Source organism: Mustela putorius, unplaced genomic scaffold (assembly GCF_011764305.1).
Source record: "Mustela putorius furo isolate JIRA1106 unplaced genomic scaffold, ASM1176430v1.1 tig00003845_pilon_pilon_pilon, whole genome shotgun sequence".
NCBI lineage: Eukaryota > Metazoa > Chordata > Mammalia > Carnivora > Mustelidae > Mustela > Mustela putorius.
This window is the reverse complement of record NW_025421998.1, coordinates 47,386,499-47,410,224: the sequence shown is the minus strand read 5'-3', so window position 1 is coordinate 47,410,224 and position 23,726 is coordinate 47,386,499. Positions and strand designations below refer to the sequence as shown.

The 23,726-nt window shown below is 38.5% G+C and overlaps 1 pseudogene; it reads left to right on the top strand.

The window, feature by feature from the left end:
* Positions 1-5,498: 5,498 nt before the first annotated feature.
* Positions 5,499-23,726, top strand: part of LOC123394886 — a 93,790-nt pseudogene continuing 75,562 nt past the window's right edge.

Below are 23,726 nucleotides of genomic sequence, written 5' to 3'. Positions count from 1 at the left end.
TGGTTCACACTCTTTTCAGGATATAGACTGAGCCATTTGGGGGATATTTGATTCCTGCTTGTGATCAACATGATCAGCATCAACTGCATGAAACGTTCCTTTCTTTTCACCTCAACATGGGAGTTGGCGGACAGGGGGATGTGCACCCAAGTGCTACACCGTGTGCTCTAAGTGTACCTTTTGCACATTTATATCTGTTATTAGAGCCAGTTTGTTGTAAGATAAGCAATGTTTCCATTTCATTTTATGGTCACTGGTAGCCAGAAATTGTGAAAGGCAAGGTGACAATTATTCAGGAAAACGTATTAGTAACATCTAATAAGTGGTATTAAAGGAAGAAGGTGGGCATTTTAATCTTCTGATTTAAACAGTTTTGTTTCTTATTACATTAGGCGAACACGTAATATTTTTAAAAATGCAAAACTAACCTCTCAATTTTTTAAAGTTATTTGAAGATGAAGACGTTTTGATCTGTTGGGGGAGAAAAACCCCAGAGGATTTAAGTGAAACAAATATCTCCAGTTAAAGCAAAACTTTTACTGAACACTCTCTGAATGCCAGACAGTAGTCTAAACACTCTAAACATTTGATTCTCACAACAACTCAAGGATATAAGTATTTTTATCTCATTTTTTTTTCCAGATGAGGGAACTGAGGAATACAGACAACTTGGCCAAGATTACTTAGCCCTATAAATGACCATGCTCTACTGCCTTTCATTTTTAAAATTATCTGATGGTATGATTTGTCTATGACAAAAGAGAGAAAGAACAAAGGAAAGGAAGGCATTTTGATGACACTGAACATAATTAGCTGTCACATCAACTTTGTAAAGAATCTTAAGGATTTTGGAGTCAGCTAGAAGGACTTGCATATCTAGGCTGAATTCACCATTCAGTATCTAGCAGGCTAGTATCTCAGTATCGGTATGGACGCATAAAATGGATCTACTGAGAGCTCCCTCTCTTCCAGCTGCTCGCTTCCCTTTAGTTTGTCATCCCACCCTCCCCTGGAACCCCCACTAAACCTTCCTAAAGATCTGAATGTTCGCTTCCTTCCTGATAAAGAAGAACGAACTTGGTAAACTCATGAAGGTAACAGTTAAGTTGCACACTGCCTTTCCTAGGGGTACTGACAACCTAAAAAAGGAAAACCGAGAGGGAAGCAAACCTGAAGAGACACTGAACTCTAGGAAACAAGTGGAGGGTTGCTGGAGGGGAGGTGGGTGGGCGGATGGGGTAACTAAGTGATGGGCATTGAGGAGGGCACGTGGTATGATGCACACTGGGTGTTGTATGGAGCTGATGAGTCACTAAATTCCACCCCTGAAACTAATAATATACTATATGTTAACAAAATTGGATTTATATAAAGAATTTTTAGTAAAATAAATAGAAATTTTAATAAAAATTTAAAAAGAACCAACTAGAAATGAACATACTTAAGCCAAAGGCACAGTTCCCTTATATAATATGGTGGGGAAGAGATTTTTGCTACAATACCCTGATTTGTACTTTATCATTTGCATTTTCCACCTAAGCCTTAAGTGTACTTTTCTCCACATTGGTCAGAGATATAGTACATACAGATATGTAGAAATGCGGAGAGATGTTGTAAAATACTTCTCATACCTGTAACGCCTCCCCAGAAGTGTGCCAGCTCTTGGCTAACATGGGCAATATAGCCCCAAATTAGACCTCCCAAATTTTTCAGCTGGTTTTTTCCCCTAGAGGCTGTTTAATCAGAAAAAAAAAAAAAGACTGCTCATTTAATTTTTTTTTTTCCGTTTTACTGAGATAGAACTGACAGAGTAACACGTGTTACATTTTAGGCACACAGCATGTTGATTTGATACACTGATATATTATAAAATGATTACAACCGTGGCATTAGCTAACACCTCTTTCACATCACCTAATTACCATTTCTTTTACATAAAGAGAACGTATAAGGCCTACTCTCTCCTACTTATTTTATAATTCCAGGATATAAAGCAGTATTACTAACTGTAATCACTATATTGTACTCTAGATCCCCAGAACTTACTCATTTCATCATACCTGGAAGTTTGTACTCTTTGGCCAACATCTCCCCTTTTCCCCCAGCCCCCAGCCCCTCTATTTCTATGAGTTTGGCTTTTTTAGTTTCCACATGTAAATGATATCATGCTGTGTTTGTCCTTTTCTGTCTGACTTACTTCAGTTAGCATAATGCCCTCAAGGTCCATCCATATTGTCACAAATGACAGCATATCTTTCTTTCTCATGACTGCGTGATATTCTGTTTTGTATGTATATCCCATCTGCTATATCCATTTGTCTATCTTTCATTCATGTGTTGACAGACGCTTGGGTTCTTTCCATATCCTGGCTATTGTGAATAATGCTACAAGTAACATGGGGGTGCATAAATCTCTCCGAGATCCCGTTTTCATTTGCTTTGGATCTATACCCAGATGTGAGATCACTGGATCATATGGAATTTTTATTTTTTAATTTTTTGAGGAAACTCTGTAGTGTTTTCAGTAGCTACTACACTAATTTACATTCCCATGCCAGTGCACAGTGGTTCCTTTTTCTCCATACCTTCCCCAACACTTACTAATTCTAGTGCCCCCACCCCTCCGACAGACAGAGATCACAAGTAGGTGGAGAAGCAGGCAGAAAGAGGAGGAAGCAGGCCCCCTGCTGAGCAGAATGCCTAATGCGGGGCTCCGGTTCCATCCCAGGCCCCTGGGATCATGAGCTGACCCATAGGCAGAGGTTTTAACCCACTGAGCCACCCAGGTGCCTCCCTTTTAAAGTTTTATTTAGTTAAATAATCTCTGCATCCCATGTGGGGCTTGAACTCATGACCCCGAGATCAAGAGTTGCATACTCGGGTGCCTGGGTGTCTCAGTCATTGAGCATCTTGCCTTGTGATCTTAAAAATCTTAAAAAAAAAAAAAAAAGTCACATACTCTTTTTGACTGAGCCCACAAGATGCTCCTTATTTATAGTCTTTTTTTTAAGAGTTTATTTATTTATTTGACAGATCACAAGTAGGCAGAGAGAAGGCAGGGAGAGAGTGGGGGAAACAGGTTCCCTACTGAGCAGAGAGCAGGAGACCCTGAGATCTTGACCTGAGCCAAAAGCAGAGGCTTAATGCATTGAGCCACCCAGGCGACCCTCTAGTCGTTTTGATGATAGTCATCCTAACAGGTATGAGGGAATACCTCTTTGTGATTTTTATTTGCATTTCCCTGTTAGTGATGTTGAGTATCTTTTCATGTACCTATAGGATATTTGTTTGTCTTTGGAAAAAAATTCCTGTTAGTTCCTCTGCCTAGTTTTAATCAAATTGTGTGTGTGTGTGTGTGTGTGTGTGTGTGTTGCTATTGAGTTTATGAGTTCTTAATAAATTCTGGATATTAGCCCCTTATCAGATACTTGATTTGTAAGTATCTTTTCCCATTCCATAAGTTGCCTTTTGCCCATTTAATTTTAGATAACATTCATGGATATGTTATTTATAAATAAGGGGCATGGATATGTTATTTAAATGGTTTATCTCACAGAAAAACCTGCTGCACTTATGGCAGACTCAGGACTTGAAATATTATAAACAACTATTAGTTAGAATAGACCCATATCGATTCACTGGCTAGGAAGCTTGCTTCCCTCCCATAAAAAATCTGAAACTTTCCTTGAGCAATATTCAGGCTACAACTTGTTAAACACTAGAGGGAAAAAAAACACACGGAAAAAACCCGAGTGGTGCTTCTTGTTTAGAAAGTGAATATGTTTATGTGTCCCAGCTGTTCTGTTGAGGCCATAGGGTTTGACAACTCCCTGAGAACAAATTTGGGGGAGTAGAACATTTGAATTTACAAGAGACTCTCCCTCCCAACGCATACACACACACACACACACACACACACACACACACGCACACACGCGCGCACACACGTCTCTCTTTGGCTTGACTGTTCAGAGAATATTAATATGCCTAAAGAAAAGATATCTCTGCTCTGCTATTAGGAAACATCAGCAAAATGGGAGGGGCTGTGCTAGAGGCTTCCTATCAATGCAAATGACTTTGGCTTCACCCAGAAGAAAAATCCAATTTAAAATGTTTCAAACAGTTAATGATTTGTTATTTCATCGTATGAGGAGCCTGGAGATCAGCCCGTTCCAGGGTGGGCTGAATCAGAAGTTCAACAGTGTCATCAAGGATAGTTTCTCACTGTCACGGCTGTCACTCCCTTCTGCCGGTCTCCCGGCATTGGCTTACATCCTTGGGGTTTTGTCCCTTTGTGAATGCAGTCTGCTCCTGTATTCCCAAGAATCAGGTCTTCAAAGTACAACACCCAGTGTCTGAAAGTAGGGAGCGGTATGTGGAGAAGAGCACGTAACCTCCTTGTACACCTTTTGAAGAGCCCAAGGAATCTTCCCAGAGGTTCCCTCAACCCATTTGCCCCTCGTTTTCCATCAAACAGATTCATATTCTTGTGCCTCAATTAGTCACTGTCAAGGAGAATCGCAGTACCTTGATTGAAACAGATACACCCCTGGCTTAATCTGAGAAAACTGCCATCAGAGGGATTCCATTAGCAGGGAAGAAGTAGGGGAATGGCAGCCGGTGTCTAGGCAGGAACCACTGAGCCAATTCAAGAGACAACCTAAGGGGGTGCCTGGGTGGCTCAGTGGGTTAAGCCGCTGCCTTTGGCTCAGGTCATGATCTCAGGGTCCTGGGATCGAGTCCCACATCGGGCTCTCTGCTCAGCGGGGAGCCTGCTTCCCTCTCTCTCTCTCTCTCTGCCTGCCTCTCAGTGTACTTGTAATTTCTCTCTGTCAAATAAATAAATAAAATCTTTAAAAAAAAAAAAAGAGACAACCTAAGATGTCAATTATAAATGATCCTTTTTTCTGTATCTCCTGTCCATTAACCCTAGACCGTGAATGATGTCCTGACAACCGCATTTCATCTTCTTGTGGGCCTTCTAGGCAAGCTCTGTAGCCACACCTGAGCCAGAATGGTAAGGAGGACACCAGAATTTCCTGGAGCCAGCAACGTTTTGGCAGCCATACTTAGTAAGATCCACATGAGAAGGAAGAATCTGGGACCAGGAGTTGGGACTGTGAGATACATCTGCCCCCACCTGAGTGCAGATTTTCTGCTGCAATGTTCTAGGAGGACTCTTTTGTTCACTCAACAGATTTTACCTCAGCCTCTAGCAAGTAATCAGTCATTTTTCTAGGTGTTAAGGATACAGCATTGCACAAACTAAACAATACTTCACATCCACAGAGCTTACATTTTTGTTGAGTTGATGTGGAAAGAAACGCTGAAAATCAAAATAAATAAATAAATTAGCACATAAAATGTCATAGCTCTGTGAAAAAATAAAGCAGGGAAGGGATAGGAAGGGCCAGAAAGATAAAAACAGCCTTAAACAGGGTGGTCAGGAGTAACCTCAAGAAAAGGCTTGAAAGAGGCGAGGGAACAAGTCACGCAAGATGTTTGTGGGAAGAGCTTTCCAGAGAAAAGGAACAAGTGCACCGACCCTGCACTGTGAGGAGACTGGTGTTCAGGAAGGACACCGGTGCGGCCAGAGTGGGTGAGCGAGGGTAAGAGATCAAGTAAGACAGAAAGCTGGGGAAGGGGAACCCAGAGATCATGGTTGGGATTTGAGTTTAGATTCAGAGAGATACGGAATCAGGGAAAGGTTGTCAGTCACCATGGTAGAGATCTGTATCGATGGATCTTCTTATGGAGAATGGACATGGGGAGGTAGGATGAGAAGCAGAGAGACCAGCTAGAGTCGGGCTTTGGCAATGAATAGAGGAACAATGATCATAGTTTGGATCGAGCTGGTAGAAAGAGGGGCAGCGAGGATGGATTCCACATAGACTCATACGTGTAGCTCCAAGGGAGCCCGTGACCGGGTGAATGTGGCACTTGAAAGAAAGAGGAGGCAGGGACACCTGGGTGGCTCGGTTGGTTGAGCCGCTGTCTTCAGCTCAGGTCATGATCCCAGCGTCCTGGGATCGAGTCCCACATCGGGCTCCTTGCTTGGCGGGGAGCCTGCTTCTCCCTCTGCCTCTGCCTACCACTTTGTCTGCCTGTGCTCGCGTGCTCTCTCTCTCTAACAAATAAATAAATTAAATTAAAAAAAAAAAAGAAAGAAAGAGGAGGCAGAGATGACTGCAGAGTATGGAGTATTCTTTTGTTAAAAGAGAAAACATCGTTTCCTTCTTTCTTGATTATCACTAGTCAGTACTTAGCTGCCTGCAAAGTGTCAAAAATGGGTTCCATATAGAGAAACAGTATTCCGTAATTTTGTAAGGGTGGTGGTTCTATAGTGGTTGAGTTTTCTACTGCAAAATGGTGTCGGGTTCTGCATTTTAATCCCTGCCCTGTTAGCATCTAATTTTGTTAGTTTGAGCAAGTCACATTATCTTTCTAGATCTCATTCTGTTTCATGTGTAAAAGTAAAGTGGCTTTACCAAGTTATCTGAGGTGCATTTCAGATCCAGCACTTTATAATTCTTTGTGGGGCACCTGGGTGGTTCAGTGGGTTAAGCCACTGCCTTCAGCTCAGGTCATGTTCTCAGGGTCCTGGGATCGAGTCCCACGTCAGGTTCTCTGCTCAGCAGGGAGCCTGCTTCCCTCTCTCTCTGCCTGCCTTTCTGCTTGCTTGTGATCTCTGCCTGTCAAATAAATAAATAAATAAATAAATAAAATCTTTTAAATATATATATATATATATATATATATATAATTCTTAGTGTGTGTTATTATGAGGCAAACAGTTTGCTTTCCATATGTAATTCAGAATAATATTAAACATGTCACAGAGATTATCAAACGGCTTTCTGTCAAAATGAGCTTGAGAACCATTCTATTTCAGAAACAAAAGCATGACTATTTTAAAGAATTACTAGTCCATAAATTTTAGACATTTCTAAAGGTCTGAATTTTGAGCCATAGAAATAAGATAATACCAATATTTACAAATTAGATAACATCAGCAATGTGTTTTGTATGTTTGAATAAATTGCAGTGTTTGTTTCCCCCAAGGAAAGATTTTCCTGTTGGTCTTTTTTGACCTAATTGTAAACTACCAGGTAAAATGAAAGGCATTAATTTTTTGTTTTGTTCCAATATGTCTGAGTAAGAGTTAAAGAATACATCAAGTTAAGTAAGTTAATCACTGTCAGATTCCCACTTGCATCATTCATTAACTTCACTCTATATTATTTTTTAATTAATTGAAAGACTTAAATTTTCTGAATACAAAGGGTATATCATTATTCTGTCGCCAAAGTCAGCCCTCAATGTGTCTTTTTAAAGTCTTAGTCTTTTTTATATCCTCCTACTCAAAGAATCGAGTTACATATTTGCCTAGAAGCTACTTTTATAAATTATTCTTGTAGGTAAGCTATTTAAATGCTGTTAATTCTTGGGGCACCTGGGTGGCTCAGTGGGTTAAAGCCTCTGGCTTCAGCTCAGGTCATGATCCTGGGGTCCTGGGAACTAGCGGCATATCAGGCTCCCTGCAGGGAGCCTGCTTCCGCCCCCTCCCCCCACCTGCCTCTCTGCCTACTTGTGATTTCTGTCTGTCAAATAAATAAATAAAATCTTTTTTAAAAATGATGTTAATTCTTTCAGCCAATCACTGTATTATAATGGGCCTACTACCTGTCAGGTGTTGTTTGACATGTTGAGGACAGAACTATAAACAAAGTCCCCAGGGCTACAGAACTTTGCTTATGGTTTACTTCATGTTTACCAGTCAAATGGACTAACTTAGAAAAAATTAGATTAATCCTGTCTAAAATTGTTTAGAAATGTAATTCTTAGGCAAACATTGCCTCTTATGTTTAAATATAATTATTAAGTACTATTGCTCACTTGTCATTCTGTAACTGTTAGTAGTCTTGTCTAGCCCTGCTAAGTCAACTGGAATTTTTAATTAACTTTTCATAGGCAAATGGTTTTTCAGCTAAGCCAGTGGACCTTATTTGTGCGCTTCAATAAACAGAGATGCCATGGCTGGAATAAAGAAATGGGATTGGGAAGCAAAGCTCCAGCTCCAGCTCTGTCATACACTGGACTCAAGCAAGATGTTTAACTTGTCTGAGCTGAGGGCTCATGTGTAAAATGGAGTCTAGAGTGGGTGCCTTTTGAGGCCTTCTTAGGGCTCTGGTGAAAAAGAGAATGGGATTATTCTAAACTCTTGAAGGCTCTTCTATCATGCTAAGGTCTAAAACACTAATTCTTAGTTTTAAAAATAGCAACCCTATCTGTTGTAGACCTATGACATTATACATATACATTAAAGAAGTAAAAAGATACATAGCTCCTAATTAACTTGAAAATTTTAACCATCACATTACTTCATTCATCAAATAAACCAGGTGAGAGAAATCCTAAAAAATGTATCAATTCATTTCTGTCATTTCTGTTTTCTTCAACTCGGTGCTGGCAAATCAGAATAGCACACTCAAAACAGAGTGTGACAGAAAAGAAAATGTGTTTAGCTCTGTTTATCTCAAAAAGGATAAGCAAGGATAATTCATTTTAAAATGAGAGTTTTATGTATCCCAACACAAATGACTGATGAGCCAATTTTTTTTTCTCATAGCTAGGATTATTACACCTTTCAGAAATTTACTAAAGGTGACTAAGGTGTTCCGCAGTACTATTGAACACCTGATCGATGAGATACTACAATAAGGTACCCCCTAAGAGATTTTAAAGTCTCAATAGAAAATGGAAAATGACCAATACTAACCAAAAGTCCATTCCTACAGATAAGTTAAGGTGATCTTTTAACCTCCCACAATCAATTTAAAGACTCCAATGGGCAGAACATAAACAATGGCTATGCCCTGTGTGGAATGAAGCATAGGTTAGCTCTTAAGTGCATATCATTCATCTCAAGCAGAACAAGCCATCATTTCTAGCTGAGTGTTAGCCTCATATTTTACTCCCTCTGTCTCCAATAACATCCTATTCTAGTGGCCTGCTAAGGAAAATGTTTTCTTTTAAAATATATACTTTAAATACTTGTAGGGAAGCATTTTATCTTTACTTATCTAGCATTTATCATAAATGCCTGTAAGACTGCAAAATGATATCACAGAAACTAACGTCTGAAAGAAGAAAAGATATATAAATATGATGGAGTACATATTAACTAACATTTCTTCTTAAGGAATTTGGTGCCTAGTCACATGATCCACATCAGAAAATAATTCCCCAAATTCCCATGTTTGCTTGATGAAGTACATACCCTTTATGGATCTGGGAATTGCAGCAGGAAATAGACTAGCATACATCAATGTTTAGGTGACATTCAAAAATTGAACAGAGGAAAAACAAAAACAGATAAAAATACTATAAATGGTTAACTTACATTATGTTCTGTCACCATTTAAATAAATTAATCATGTAGTAACAGTCTCATATATAAAATAAATGCACTTGGAGAAAGTTCAGCTCATAAACTGGTATGTGTTGTATGTCTCATATAAACACCTCTAAAGCTTTTCTTTCTTGCCTTCCATAGAAATCAAATATTCCATGGAAATAATTTAATACCTGTGCTGCACTTGGTATACCATTTATTTCATGCTGCTTGCTATTAATTTTGAATAAGAAAAAGAGCAAAATTAGAACTGAATTTTTATGCCATTAACAAAATAATAAGTAAGAATCCTTCCCCCCCCCCCATATGGTGAAATAACAAAAGCACCAGGAACCCCGTACTGAACACATTCATCTCCAGCACACAAAAGTCTAGGTCAATATTTCAAAGAGTAAATACACGCAAGAGAAGTAAGGGTGAAAATTTGTCAAAATGCAGCATTATCATCTACATGCACAAAGGTAGGGAGGTGATCATTTTAAGAAAGGCTTAATATTAGATTTAATAGTATAGACTCATTAAAATTCCTTGCCTAAATACATCTTAAATTAGTTTACTTTGTTTTCTCAAAGGTGAAAGAGAAGATAAGGAGATAATATGTCCTAACAGAAGTAGGTAAAATTGTAAATTCACCTAATGGATGCTGAGCTGCCCTGATCCCGTGTTATAGGACCAACGTACCAGTTTTTCCTGTTCCTCGGAGTGTTGTCTGGCTCACAGCTAAGACCCTCCCCAAGAATTACTTTCTGACAAAGGGAGCTATCTCTCACTGACTGCTCAAGGTGGGAAAGGGTACAGAGGTGAACTCATCTGCCTTAATTTGGGAAATCTCTGAAGGGGAACACCAACTTCAGAGCTCCCAAGAGATCAGCTGAATCTTCTGTGTAAATTCTATTGTAGTTCGCCTTCTCCCTCTGCTCAGTCATGCCTGCTTCCTTAACTCTAAGGTGTTGTGAAGAGCTCTACCAAATAAATCACATTCATGCAAATGTCAGTCTTAAAGTCTCCCTCTGAGGGAAACTAACCTTGCCATTGGCCTCTTCCTAATTAATTATATTTTGAAACTGCATACATTATAACAGGAAATTGGAAATACTCTGCATTTTATTATTACTCTACTGCCATTTTATTAAAGTATGCTGCTTATTTGTTTCAAAAATTCTTATAATCTCTCTGCTTTTTCCTCTCCTATATTCTTCATTAAATTCTGAGTACATCAAGAATACAGGACATTGAATTTTTCTTTTCTAGATGCATGGTTTAATAATGACAGAAAAATTTGAAAGGTCATTGAATCCAGTTTTAGTTATAGTTTCAAAAGCCAATAGACTCTGAACATTCTATTCAGTCCTCCAAATTAGCATTAGTCATCTCTATTTGAGACGTCCTTGTCTGACAGTTCCTTCAGATTTATATTCCCAGACTTGGGCTACTCTAAAAATGAAGCTTAAAAGAAATCAACCAGGAGTTATATCAGGAACACTGTCAAATTTCTGTTAGATGCAGTGCATTTTTAAAAAATTTAAATACACTAATAAAATAATTGCCCACTATCTACTGATGTTTGCTACCTCCTATGTATCATATTAGGTACATTCTATACATTGTTTCTAAACCTCATAGTATACAACAAGACAGATAATATGACTGTTATACAAGGAAAAAGAAATTGGTTGAGATTCATGATTATGAGATTCATGATATTCATGGTTATTAAGTAACTAAGCCAAGAACACATACTTAAGTAGTGGTAGTTTTTAAGCCCATTGACAAAGGCTGCTAGGGGCACACCTGAAGTCATACAATGTCAAGTTTATTTAGCTTGGTGTAGTAAAGGAAAACACTCCAGAGACAAGACTTAGGAGTTTCTTTTCTTTTTCTTTTTTTTTTTTTTAAGATTTTATTTATTTATTTGACAGAGAGAGAGATCACAAGTAGGCAGAGAGGCAGGCAGAGAGAGAGGGGGAAGCAGGCTCCTTTCTGAGCAGAGAGCCCGTTGCAGGGCTCAATCCCAGGACCCTGGGATCATGATCTGAGCTGAAGGCAGAGGCTTAACCTACTGAGCCACCCAGGCACCCCAACATAGGAGTTTCTTAAACCACAAAGTTATGAATGGCTTCTGTAGGGTATTAGGGCTTGGTTTGAATGCTTTTAAGGTGCAAAAACAGAGTATCAGTTAAGACTGGTAGGTTGATAGAAGCAGAAGATATATACTGATTAGTTATGGGCTCTTAGTAGAAATATTTTAACCAAAGAGAAATGTTTCTTGTCATTTTCATTGGTACACATGTCTATTATTGTTATTTATGAATTGATAGTTTTAAGAGGTCCCATCAGGCATTTTCTCAATGGATTTTAACCTTGTTTCTGAAAGCCTCTAAGTATTTGGACCTGCGTCCCTTTTACCTATTCAACTCTGTCATGCTACATTTAGCCAAGGCAAAAATTCTAAAATGTGGATGGATCAGAATGTTTTCCTTTTTTTTTTTTTTAAAGATTTTATTTATTTACTTAACAGAGAGAGAGCATGAGCTGAGGAAGGGACAGAGGGAGAGGGAGAGAGACAATCTCAAACAGTCTCCACACTGAGCACTCAGGGTTTGATCTCATGACCTGAGATCACAACCTGACCTGAGCCAAAATCAAGTTGGATGCTCAACCAGCTGAGCCACCTAGTCACTCCTAGAATGTTTTCTCTTAAATTTGAAACTTCATTTAGCATGATTTATGTCTGTTAGTAAGTCTGTTAAGCCTCACCATCAATTTTCTCTTTAACCAAATAAGAATGTACCTTTTTACACATCCTTTTTTGTTTTTGTTTTTGTTTTTGTTTTTTCCTTCTCAGGATTGGATATTGACTATAGTTAGATCTACTGACCACCATTTTGAAGGGGAAAAAAAAAGTGAATTCAGGCATAGACAACAGAAAATGCTTTGATATTAATTTTATTTGAGCAATAGTTGAAGACAGTTCTAGCATCTTGAATGTAGCTCTCTGACCACTTATTTCTTTCCTAAAGAGGAAAATCAAGTTGATCAGCTTTAGACCAATTGATTTTGAAATATGTATATACTGACAGATCTGCCCTTCTCAGTTTCTCCCAGACCTTGTGAAGTGACACGAATGATTTTGCATGCTCATTATAATGTTACACAGTTTTGATTTACTGGGCAAGTGTGAGATATTCATCTCCACAACTCATCATTATAGTCACTGCAGAAGGATGGCACAGGTGATAGACACTCCATGCATTTCTGGAGTTGACTTTGTTGATGTGGCTTGACAGAAGACTATTTTTAAACATATAAAGTAACTATGCTGAAGTTTCTAGATAACTTTAGTTCTGGTCGCCTTACTGCTGCCTAATGAACTCCCCTAAAGTTAGTGACTTAAAATAATACCTACGTTAATATATCTTGTGATTTTAGGGTCAGAAATTCAGGCATTGCTCAGCTGGGCAATGCTTCTGTTCTGTAAGGATATGATGAGGATCACTAGGTGGTATTCAATTGAGGACTGAGCTGAACTGAAAAGTCTGAGACTGCTTCATTCACAAGTTTTGTGTTTTGATGGGCATTGCTGGAAGGCTGAACTCAGCTAGGTTTCTCTTCTTTTCTTTCTTCATCTGGTCTTAGGGCCTCACTCTGTGATTGCAATAGCAAGGTAATTGGACTCCTAGGTGGAAGTTCAGAGCTACTAAAGACCAAAGTGGAAGCCACTCATACTCTTAAAAGCTAAGTCCCAAACTGGAATAGTTTCACTGGTTGTAAACTCTATTGGTCAAAGTTGTCATAGGCCAGCCAAATTAAAAGGGAGGGCCAGGAATACCCAGCTCTTGGTGGGAAGGGTGCTGAAGCATTTGTGGCCATTTAATTTGCCATAGGACAGTGAAAAGTTAGGTGTTATCTCTACCTACTGCTTATAACCTGAGAAGACCTTACCCTACACAAGGAGAATCTGTTTACCATCATCTGAGCTCATCAATCCTAGAGGAACTGGTGATACTTGAAATGCTATCACCCACCCTGAAACCCTCTAGTATTTTTTGCTAAAAATATTTTCGGGGGTGCCTGAATGGCTCAATCAGTTAAGTGTCTGACTTTTTATTTCAGTTCAGGTTATGATCTCAGAGTCATGAGATCGAGCCCCATATCAAGCTTCATGCACAGTGTGAAGTCTGCTTGAGATTCTCTCTCTCTCCTTCTGCCCCTCCTCTGCTCGTGTCCTATAAATAAATAAAATCTTTAAATCTATATATACTTTTACCTTATCCTGGAAAAATATATCTTGTAAACAATTTGGATGGCTCATACTCACCAATTCTCAAAACAGCCAAGTCGTGTTATTACATAGACTGTTGGAACTAGTAGAAAAATCTGGGATAGTGAGACTAAACTATGCTTTAATTTTTATTAAAATATATTTTAATATATTTAATAAAATATATTTTTTAATATATTTAGGTAACTGACATATATTTTAGGAAACTGTTTGGATTTTACATAGGTAACTTATACCAAGCTCAATTTTGAAAATAAATTGGATTCTTGAATGAGAATCTAAAATAAGCAGTGTTTCTCTGTTGAATATTATTTACTTAAACATATTTCCAAATCCAGAATCCCCTTATTGACCCATGTGCCATGTAAACAAGATGATATATGGAAAGTGACTAATTTAACTAACAGCTAAACACCATATGTTCTTATTTTCAATCAACAGTTTATTAATAAAGACATCAGTTTCAATGACCAACAACTTGAAAACCATAAATTAAGAGTTGCTAGTTTGTAAACCTGTCACCAAGTTAAATTGTCAGTTATAACCTTTGTAACTGGAATTGAATTCCCCTAGAATAATTTTTATTTAAAGGCTATTATTTCCTTCATTTTAATAAACCTATATTTTAATGAATTATCTATATTGACTAGACATAAAAGTGCCACAGATTAATCTATTGAGCCAAATAGGATTGAAATACTTTCCTATTTTTATAATTACTTTAGATCTTCATACATGTTTCTAATACTGTATGCTTCCTACCCTATCTATGGTAAAATTATCTCTGGCATGTGTTCTATAGTTATTCAATCTCTAGAAAAAGATTATGAGAGTAACAGTTCCAACTTTTTTCAAGTTTAGACAAGTTATTTATATGAGGTTTTTAAAATATGTGTAGAGGGGCGCCTGGGTGACTCAGTAGGTTAGGCCTCTGCCTTTGGCTCAGGTCATGATCTTGGGGTCCTGGGATCGAGCCCCACGTCGGGCTCTCTGCTCGGCGGGGAGCCTGCTTCCCCCTCTCTCTGCCAGCCTCGGCCTCTCTGCCTACTTGTGATCTCCCTCTCTGTCAAATAGGTAAATAAAATCTTAAAAAAAAAATAAAATAAAATGTGTGTATAGATTATCTTCTCACATTTTATTTATGGATTAGAGTTTCTCTCAGTTTATTTTCTCACATAAATGCTCTAAAAAAGGTATAAATTTCTGATAAATAGTCACACAAGTTCACCATTGAGTTTTACTATAATCTTTGGGTCGATGCTATACATACTCCAAAATTTATTTATTTGTATGTCTTTTACCAGTTAAATATGAAACAACTGTATACCACTCTTAAAAGTAATATATAGAATTTTAGTATTAGTATTTAGTGAGATTTATATAATCCCTTCATTCATTGATAGACATTAATTGAGCTCCTACACTTGTCAGACTCTTCTAGGTGAATAATGATGAACAAGGCCAACTTAACCCTAAGTGTCTTAAAATTTTCATTGTATTAGAAGGAATAGAAAATACGATGGTAAATAAATAAATAAATTATGAGTTAGTCATCAGTGCCTTGAGAATTTAAGTCAGGGAAACAGACATCGTGATTGGCACTTTATGTATATTAACTAACTTAATATTTAAATCAACTGTTTTAGGCTAACTACTGGCCCCCACAATATCCATATCCTAATCCTCAGAACTTACAAATGATAACTGATAAGTAAAAGAGACTTTGCAGATGTAATTTAGCTAAAGATCTTGAGATGAGTCCAGGTAGGCCTGTGTAATCACAGGGGTTCTCATAAGACGACAGTATAAATCAGAGAGGAAGCAGATATGACATGGAAGTGGTGTGAAGATGAGGTGTGGTGTGAGCCAATGAATGCATATAGCCCCAAAAGCTAGAAAAGGCAAGGAAATGGAAAATCTCCTGCAATCTCTGTAAGAAACCAGTCTTGTCAACACCTTGACCTTAGCTCAGTGAAGCTGATTTGAAACTTCCGGCCTCCAGAATTAAAAGATAATAAATTTATGTTGTTTTAGGCCACCAAATTTGTGGTAATTTGTTATAGGTCTCATAGGAAATTCATACAGCAGCCCAGCTGGAGAACTCAAGTAAGGGTTAGGTAGCTTGTTCAATACTTCTGGAACAGAAGGTTAAATGTTCTTTCCCTATACCCACAGCCAATATTCCAACATTCTCTTATCATCAAAGGCAGAAATTGTTCCCATGTTTTAAATAGAATGTCAAGTAGCTATAAGCAACTTTATTAATAAATCTTAATAAAAGATGGCAGGGCAAGTTTTTATTTCTGTTTTTGTTTTATTTTTGTATTTGTTCATTACAGATGTTCACAAACTTGACATCAAATATGATTCTTCCATATCAGAGACCAACTGCTCCAGTGGTCCAGAAGCCCTTTATTAATGAGACATCTGGTAGTATTCTTCAACCCAGAAATGCTATGCTTCTCTCCCTGCCAGATGGACCTAACACTTCTAACAAGATAATCCTGCAATGATTATACAGCAGTCACAACACTAACAGGTACAAGATCATTGCAAAGCCTCATGCTTTAGGCTTGGAATGACTGAGTATTAGAGAAATGGCTGAAAATACTATAACAGTAATTGTTAAGGGGCAGTTTAGCTGTTATCTCAGTGAAGATGCACCCTCTCACACAAGATGGTCCACCAGTGCTCTCAGCTTCATAGGTCTCACTTAGGACATAAACTTAATCTGTTTAGGAATTCCATGATCTGGCTGGATGTGAGGAGCAGCAGAGCTGAGCCTAGCCAGAGCAGGAGAAGCTGACTGTCCAGAGCTGACTTAGGCTCCTCCTACGTTCTCTGTGGCGTTGAGCCATCCAACTGTTTGTCATCCAACATTCTCTGTTTGGGAGACTTATCCCCAAGAAAACCCTCCCCACTGTGAGGAGCTCTTCAAGCAGACACACAGCACCCAGTCCTCATGTCCAGAGGTAAGTGAGGCCATAAACCGTAGCCCAGGTGGTTTATAATTGATGTGTCATCCTGAAATCTAACTCTTTGTCTAAGATGAACTTGCTTCTCCTTGTGAGTCTTTCTTGTTGCCCTTTTTTTTCCTTTTGGTGCTGAAACCCAGATTTGGTTGCTGTAATAAAATAGAAGGAGCTGTACCATATGCTTCTTCGTATTTCACTTAGCACAGGTCTTTTGTCACTCACACTCACATCTTATTCATCCTAGATAAGCTCTAGAGGACTTTATGAAAATAGAGAATTCATCAGGTTGTTGAGCTGCGAGCTCAGAAGAGAGAACTAGGGCACAGAGGCTCTTTCCCTCCCAAGGCAAGGTGTTATAAGAAAAGCATGCAGAGACTGGTGGTACTTTTACAAGAGGTAGACCACATCTTCTACCTTGTTTGAATGCTTAAGGGCAGTAGAACCTCACGGTCTCATCTTGCAGGTTCCACTGGAGGAGAGCACAAGACAGTGCTTAACTGAGTTCCTGCAGGGTGGAGGCATTCATGAAGGCTTAGGGCTGTTTCTTGCCAGCAGCCTTCTGTGGGTGGAAGTATGGCTAGAAAGAGCCACAACTGCAAAGAGACCTAAGAGGGTGAAGTAGCTCACACTCCCACCATTGGATATGGCAAGGATTTGTGGGCCAATAAATGGAGGGCAGACTTGCCCTGCTTAAGTCTTCTTTAACGTGCTCCACAAAAGAGGAAAACCTGCCAAGACGAGTCTCCACAGCCTAACACCCACATTACAGTACTATGCATTGTGGAGATCTTCATCAGCCCACTGAAAGAATTCACACATATGCCCTAAGGGAAGTACCCATATATGAATGTTGTTGTGCAAAGCCAATGAAGGCCATCCTACAAAAATAGAAGGGAAGGTTTTGCACCTCCTCCACAATTCCCCCTTTGTCTCCTCACTCAAAGAGGAAACAGGAAAAGAAGGAGAAGAATTAGGGATAGCTAAAGAGAAGTCAAAATGTGCTTTCTCACAAGAAGCCTTTGAGCTATGGGTCAGTCTTGGGTTGTGGAGAGGAAAGAAACTTTGAATGGAATTAGGGATTGGAGCCCTGACTTAGACTGGATTGGACCTTTGAATAAACGAGAGATAATAATAGAAAAGGAAATAGAAGTGACTTGGAGTTTATGAGATTTACATAATGTATGATCAGGGGGCAGGGAAAATTGATCCAAAAGAGTGTTTAAAAGGAATAGCTGGTGAAAAATAAAGGAGCATCGAGACTATACTTCCATCAAATTTAGTTCATGCAGTGAAGCACTTAGCCACACAGATGCAAGACAGAGCAGCTGGAGCACAAGTTTAGACCTTCGATATTACTGTCACGTTCATATGATGTCATATCATGGTCTAATATCCTTAGAAATTACCCTAACATTAGAATTTAGTCTCTTGTGTTTTTTTATTTGCAGTGAGTATCCCTTTATAATGTATTATATAGTACACTGATTTTAGTACTCATTTATCAATTCTCATTTGTCATTTAGAGAATTGGCAAATCTCTATAAAATTTGTCTGTCTTACAAAATCTAATTAACCTTAGACTTCCTAGGTGAATATTTTTCAGTTTATTCTCTGAATTTTTTGTTTGCCTAATTTGCCACACTTTATTCTTGACTGGAAATTGTTCCTTTTTTTTTTTTTTTTTTCATGTAATAGTTAAGTGGGAGAGAGACTTGAGAAGATATTAAGTTAAAAAATAATACTTCCAGGAACCAATTTAGGGTATCTTTGATAACCTGGGGACTATATTTTTATGGCCTTTAAGGGCTTATGATTTGAAACAAAGGAGAGAAGGAGGAAAGCTGGAGATCATTACTTTGTCGAAATGGTTTCTTGAAAAATTCAGGGTCTTGAATGTCAACCAGTGAAGGTTGTCAATTGAAATAATGAAGTCCTTTATAGAAATAGATGAAGAGTAGTAATGGGAAAGGAAAAACACCTATGTTCAGTCATTAAGTAGCCTAAAGACATATCATCTCCTAAATCCAGGACAAACTGAAACACTAAATATTAGTAAAATTGTTACACAAAATTGTCTTTGAAGAGAGAAATCTCTGTTCTTTGCCCTGTGCCACTTGAAAATTGCTAAGAACCAGCATTACTCTGTTTTCCATTTCATACTTTAGATCTTATTAAAAAAATAGTCATTCAAAGCATTTAAGCTGAACTATGTCAAGTTTAGGGCTGGATGTCCCTCTTCTATTCTAATTAAATATCATTAAAAAAATATATGATCCATCAGAATTTTTTGAGCTTTCAATGTGTGTCATTACAGGAGAATAAAGATCTATTCTCTGCACTGTTGTAAAATAAGCAGTTCAGAATTAGTCACTGACTGTCAAACCTGGCTGGGCTCTTAGGGCCCATCTAGGTGACTCCCATCATGGTTGAATTCAGTTTTCCAAGGACAGAGTTTGAATTAGTTCCCATTTCTTTTGACTCCTGTCTTATGTACCCATTTTCTCTGAATAGCATTTGTAATTTTTTTTCTTGGTTCTAAATTGTACACACATTCATTCCCCTTCCTAACCTCAGCTTCTCCACCCAATGATAAAAGAAAAACAGACATTCCAAATGTCTTTGGAACAGACATTATTTTTCTATTTCTTATTTTTAAAGTATTATATTACTTAGTGAAACATGTTTTTCCCCTCCATTTTTTCTTTGTCTACTTCTTTTTTCTCCTCTAAGCCTGATTCCTTCATTTTTCATGCATTTGAGCATCTTTGGTCAGGAAACTGTGAGTAAGAGCTAGGGTCAGTTTTAGGAGAAATAGGGCAATCGATACAACAATGAGAAACCAGAGAATTTGGACAGTTTGACCCGTTTCCTAATCATCAGTGTGCTTACAGGGTTTTGTTGTATTTTTTTTATCAAGTTACATACTCATACCAGTATGAAAATAGGATAATTCTGATAGTTCTGATCAAGTTTCCATATTGTTTCTGAATTAGATAAAAGAGGTTAAAGTACTTTAACAGTAGACTGAAAATGGGATGGATGACCAAAAAAAAAAAAAAGGACATTTGTTTCTTTCTACACCATAGTCTAAGATAGTACTTCCCAAATTGTGAAAGCTATTAGAAAAGAAGATTCTGGAGCCTGACTCTAGATCTCCTGAAGCAGACACTCTGGTACTGAGGGCCAGCAACCCATGTTTAAAGAAATCTTTCAAGTGTTTCTGATGGTTACTGAAGTTTGAAGTCTGTGGGGCAGTCTTCCAACCCAGAGAGATATATGTGTGTGCTGGTAAGAGGGAGCACTTCTGCTCCACTTTGCCATTCAAAGACCCATGCTGACTAGATCTCTGTCATTCTCAGCATGCCCACGTGAAGTGGGTGAGTACACAGAGCAGGGTATGTGGAAAGTTTCATTGTATCATTATAGTCCTTATATACTTTTCAAGAGAATTTCAGCACATGGTCATAGACCATTGCAAGGAAGGCTGAGAAGTATACTATAGCTGGTTCATAACATGTCCGGTTACTACACAAGAAAGGAAAAGGGACTTTGGTAGACATCTGATAGTCTCTGCAGCAGTTACATAATGATCTTTGGACAATCAGGTTTACTGGTGGTGAGTGTTATCTTACCTTTTTCTTACATTCCAGTTGTTGTTGCTTTCAGTCAGGAACTATAATTCTTATATCATATGAGTAGTGCATCATGGAAACTAAAGTAAGAGGGTAATTCTAGAGAGATTGACCAGTTTAGTGTCACATGCTACTGAGCAATCAATGAAATGATGTTCCTAAAAATGTCCCCTAGATTGGGCAAAGTGGAAGCCATTTATGACCTTAGGAAGGACTGTTCCATAAAAAAATGGTACCTAAGCTATGTTGGCATAGAGTATGTTAGTAAATGTATAGAAGGTGAGAAAATGAAGACAGCAAAATAAAAGTAATTGTTTAAAAAAAGATTGACGATGGAGTGGTGGAGAGAGAGGGCTGTAAAGGAAGGATGGTACGGATGGAGTTCAGGAATGATTACATATTGATGGGAAAGATCTAGTTGAGAAGGTATGGTTGAATATTCAGGAAAGAAAAATTGGAAAATATGCTTGAGAATTCCAATTTATTGGAATTTTAGAAAATTCGGAGAAGAATCTTATCAAATGAATCAGTGTTTCATGTTTATAAAACAGTAATTAAGGAAATTGAGTGCCTCATTTCATATTCAGCTGATGTGTCCAGAAATGGGGGAAGGGGAGAATGGGGGGGGGATAGGAAGGGGGGAATGGGCATTTCTTGATCATTGAAAAAAAAAAAAAAATATATATATATGATCTTATTTATTTGACAGAGAGAGATCACAAGTAGGCAGAGCAGCAGGCAGAGAGAGAGGGGGAAGCAGGCTCCCCGCTGAGCAGAGAGCCTGATGCAGGGCTCGACCCCAGGACCCTGAGATCATGACCTGAGCTGAAGGCAGAGGCTTAACACACTGAGCCACCCAGGTGCCCCTGAATATATTTTTTAAATGAAATATCAAGGTGCCCATACACTGAAGTGACCCAAATGTTTATTCAATGGCATGCTTCCATCCTTGTATATAATCTGGCTGTTTGAGGCATCTGAGTATAGTGTGGACATTACTAAAGCCTACCATGTTGCTCTGAAAAGTTAACTTCCCTTATCGGATCTTACCCTCTGGGCTATTTGAACCACTCTAATTGCTTCAAGTATCAGACAACTAAGGATAATCCCCATGCTAATTATTCCAATTAGCCAGTCCTCACGGAATCTGCAAAACCTAACTAATCCCAGCTTTCTAGCCATTGCATCCCTACATAGCTGCCCCTACAGTTCTTCTTAGCTTTTATTCCTCCTTTTTTCAATTCCCTGTTTCGTCTTGCCTAGCAGCTCTCTTTACTTAGTAGATGTACGTAACAACAATAACAAAAATCAACTTTTTTTTTTGAATCAGCCTTTATCTATGTGAGTGTCAAGTTTGTTGTAACCTACCATCAAAAGCATTCAAAAGTCTTAAAAAAAAAAAAAAAAACTGGTACCGTAGTCATAACCACTGACTTTTGGATAACTTCTTAGGAGGCTGTTCTTGCCTTACTAATTGGTTCCAGACCACAGAGAGGGTCATTTAGGATGGAATTTAAGCTTGTGCTTTAGTCTTGTGGCCTGCTGCTGTGTCTGCTGGTGGTTCCCATGTCTCAGAATGTTCTAGATGAGCCGTGCTAATTGGCTTACCTCTTGGGCCTGGCTACTAGTCCAAGTGGGGACACACCCTACAGCTAGGAGTGATAGGCCACTTGAGCTGTGCTTTCCTGGGTCTGTATTCTGTACTTCCAGTCACAGTCTATTTGGCAGAGGCCTATTCCAGTGGCCTGTTACTTCTTTAACATTGATGTTTTTTCATTATTCTTTGCAGCAGAATTCTTATTTGCCTATGTGTTTCATCAGCTCCTATGCAGAAAGATGTTGGTTGGGCTCCCCCATGGTAGAGAAGTGGCACCTAGGTCTCCCTTTGCTTTTGCTTGGATAAGGGTAGCAGCTACCTGCTTCTTTGCTGCTGTGTATAGCTTGTTACTCTCACTAAGGAACTTACACTTTCTAGACCCTCAGGAGCGTCATAGCCTACATGCTTGAAGACCAGCTACCCAATGTGTAATCCAAAAGAAGTCTCTGGGGCAAGAAAACTAATATCTCATCCCAACAACCCCCTTTAGAATAGCTGCCAGTCATCCTCTTACTTAAGCAATGCAAGACCTGTAGTCTGTATGCTTGGGCTTCGTAAGTGCTTCAGCATAACATGATGGGGCCGGTACCTTCTGACAGTGTTGCTTACTGCACTCTCCCAAGGAGAGGCTGCTCCACCTCTCAAGGACAAACTCAGTCCTTTAAAGGTGGACTGGGAAGGCTGGAGCAAGAGCCAGCTGCCTATAAGGCAGGGCAGTCGGCCCTCTTCCCCTCGTCTTCTGTAACCAACCAGAAGTTTCACACTCTAAGTTATCAGACAGAGGCAGAAACTAAAACCACAAACTTAGGTACCTATAAGCCCCAAACAGGGGAAAAATAATCAAATGAAAGAGGGGAAATGGAGCACCTGGGTGGCTCAGTGGGTTGAGCCTCTGCCTTTGGCTCGGATCATGATCTCAGGGTCCTGGGATGGAGCCCCACATTGGGCTCTCTGCTCAGTGGGGAGCCTGCTTCCCCACTTCCCCTCCCACCCCCCGCCTACTTGTGATCTCTCTGTCAAATAAATAAATAAAATCTTAAAAAAAAAAAAAAGAAAGAAAACAAAGGGGGGAAATAATATAGATGCAATGAGAAAAAAATTAAATATATATATAGATAGACATAACTAAATTCAAACAAGTGTCCGTAATTTGACCCAATTGAAAAATCCAAAATTTATTAAAAGAATTTTTGTAACAAAAAGCTTAAAAAGATACTGGTTACCTTTTTTGCTTTTACAACGCAGGCTCTTAATTAACAATTAAATAATTTAACAACAGCTAGCATGAACCAGTTGACAAAGCTTCAGGAACTTTGTCATACTGGGTCTCAAATTTCAGTTTTACTAGAAGATTACATTAAATTTAAACATGGTACCCCTTATAACCTTAGGAGAATAACTAAATATAAACAGAGGGAAAAAATAGGTATTTCTCACTTTAACTGTAACCTTGCCTAAATTTCCCTTAGCCATAATATCCATTGTCCTCACTGTTCCATATTGGAAAAAGATACTTGGATCATGAGTAATTATTTGGATCTAAATAAAGTCTTTGATACTTACAAATTGGCTTGACAAAAATGGACCCCGTTAACCTACCAGATAAAAGAGTTAAGATGGCCCAATGTAAGTAAAAGAGTACTTTTAAGATCTCACTTATTAGATAAGACATAATTAATAAATTATGCCCACTCGTCTTCCATAACAGTCAGATTTTGCCTATTCTAAATTTTTAAAAATGAAAGAAAAGAAAGAAAAAAGAATAGCACCTTACAGTGGATTACTGTAACTTAATCTGTAGTTCTACCTATTAAGGTCCCCATAC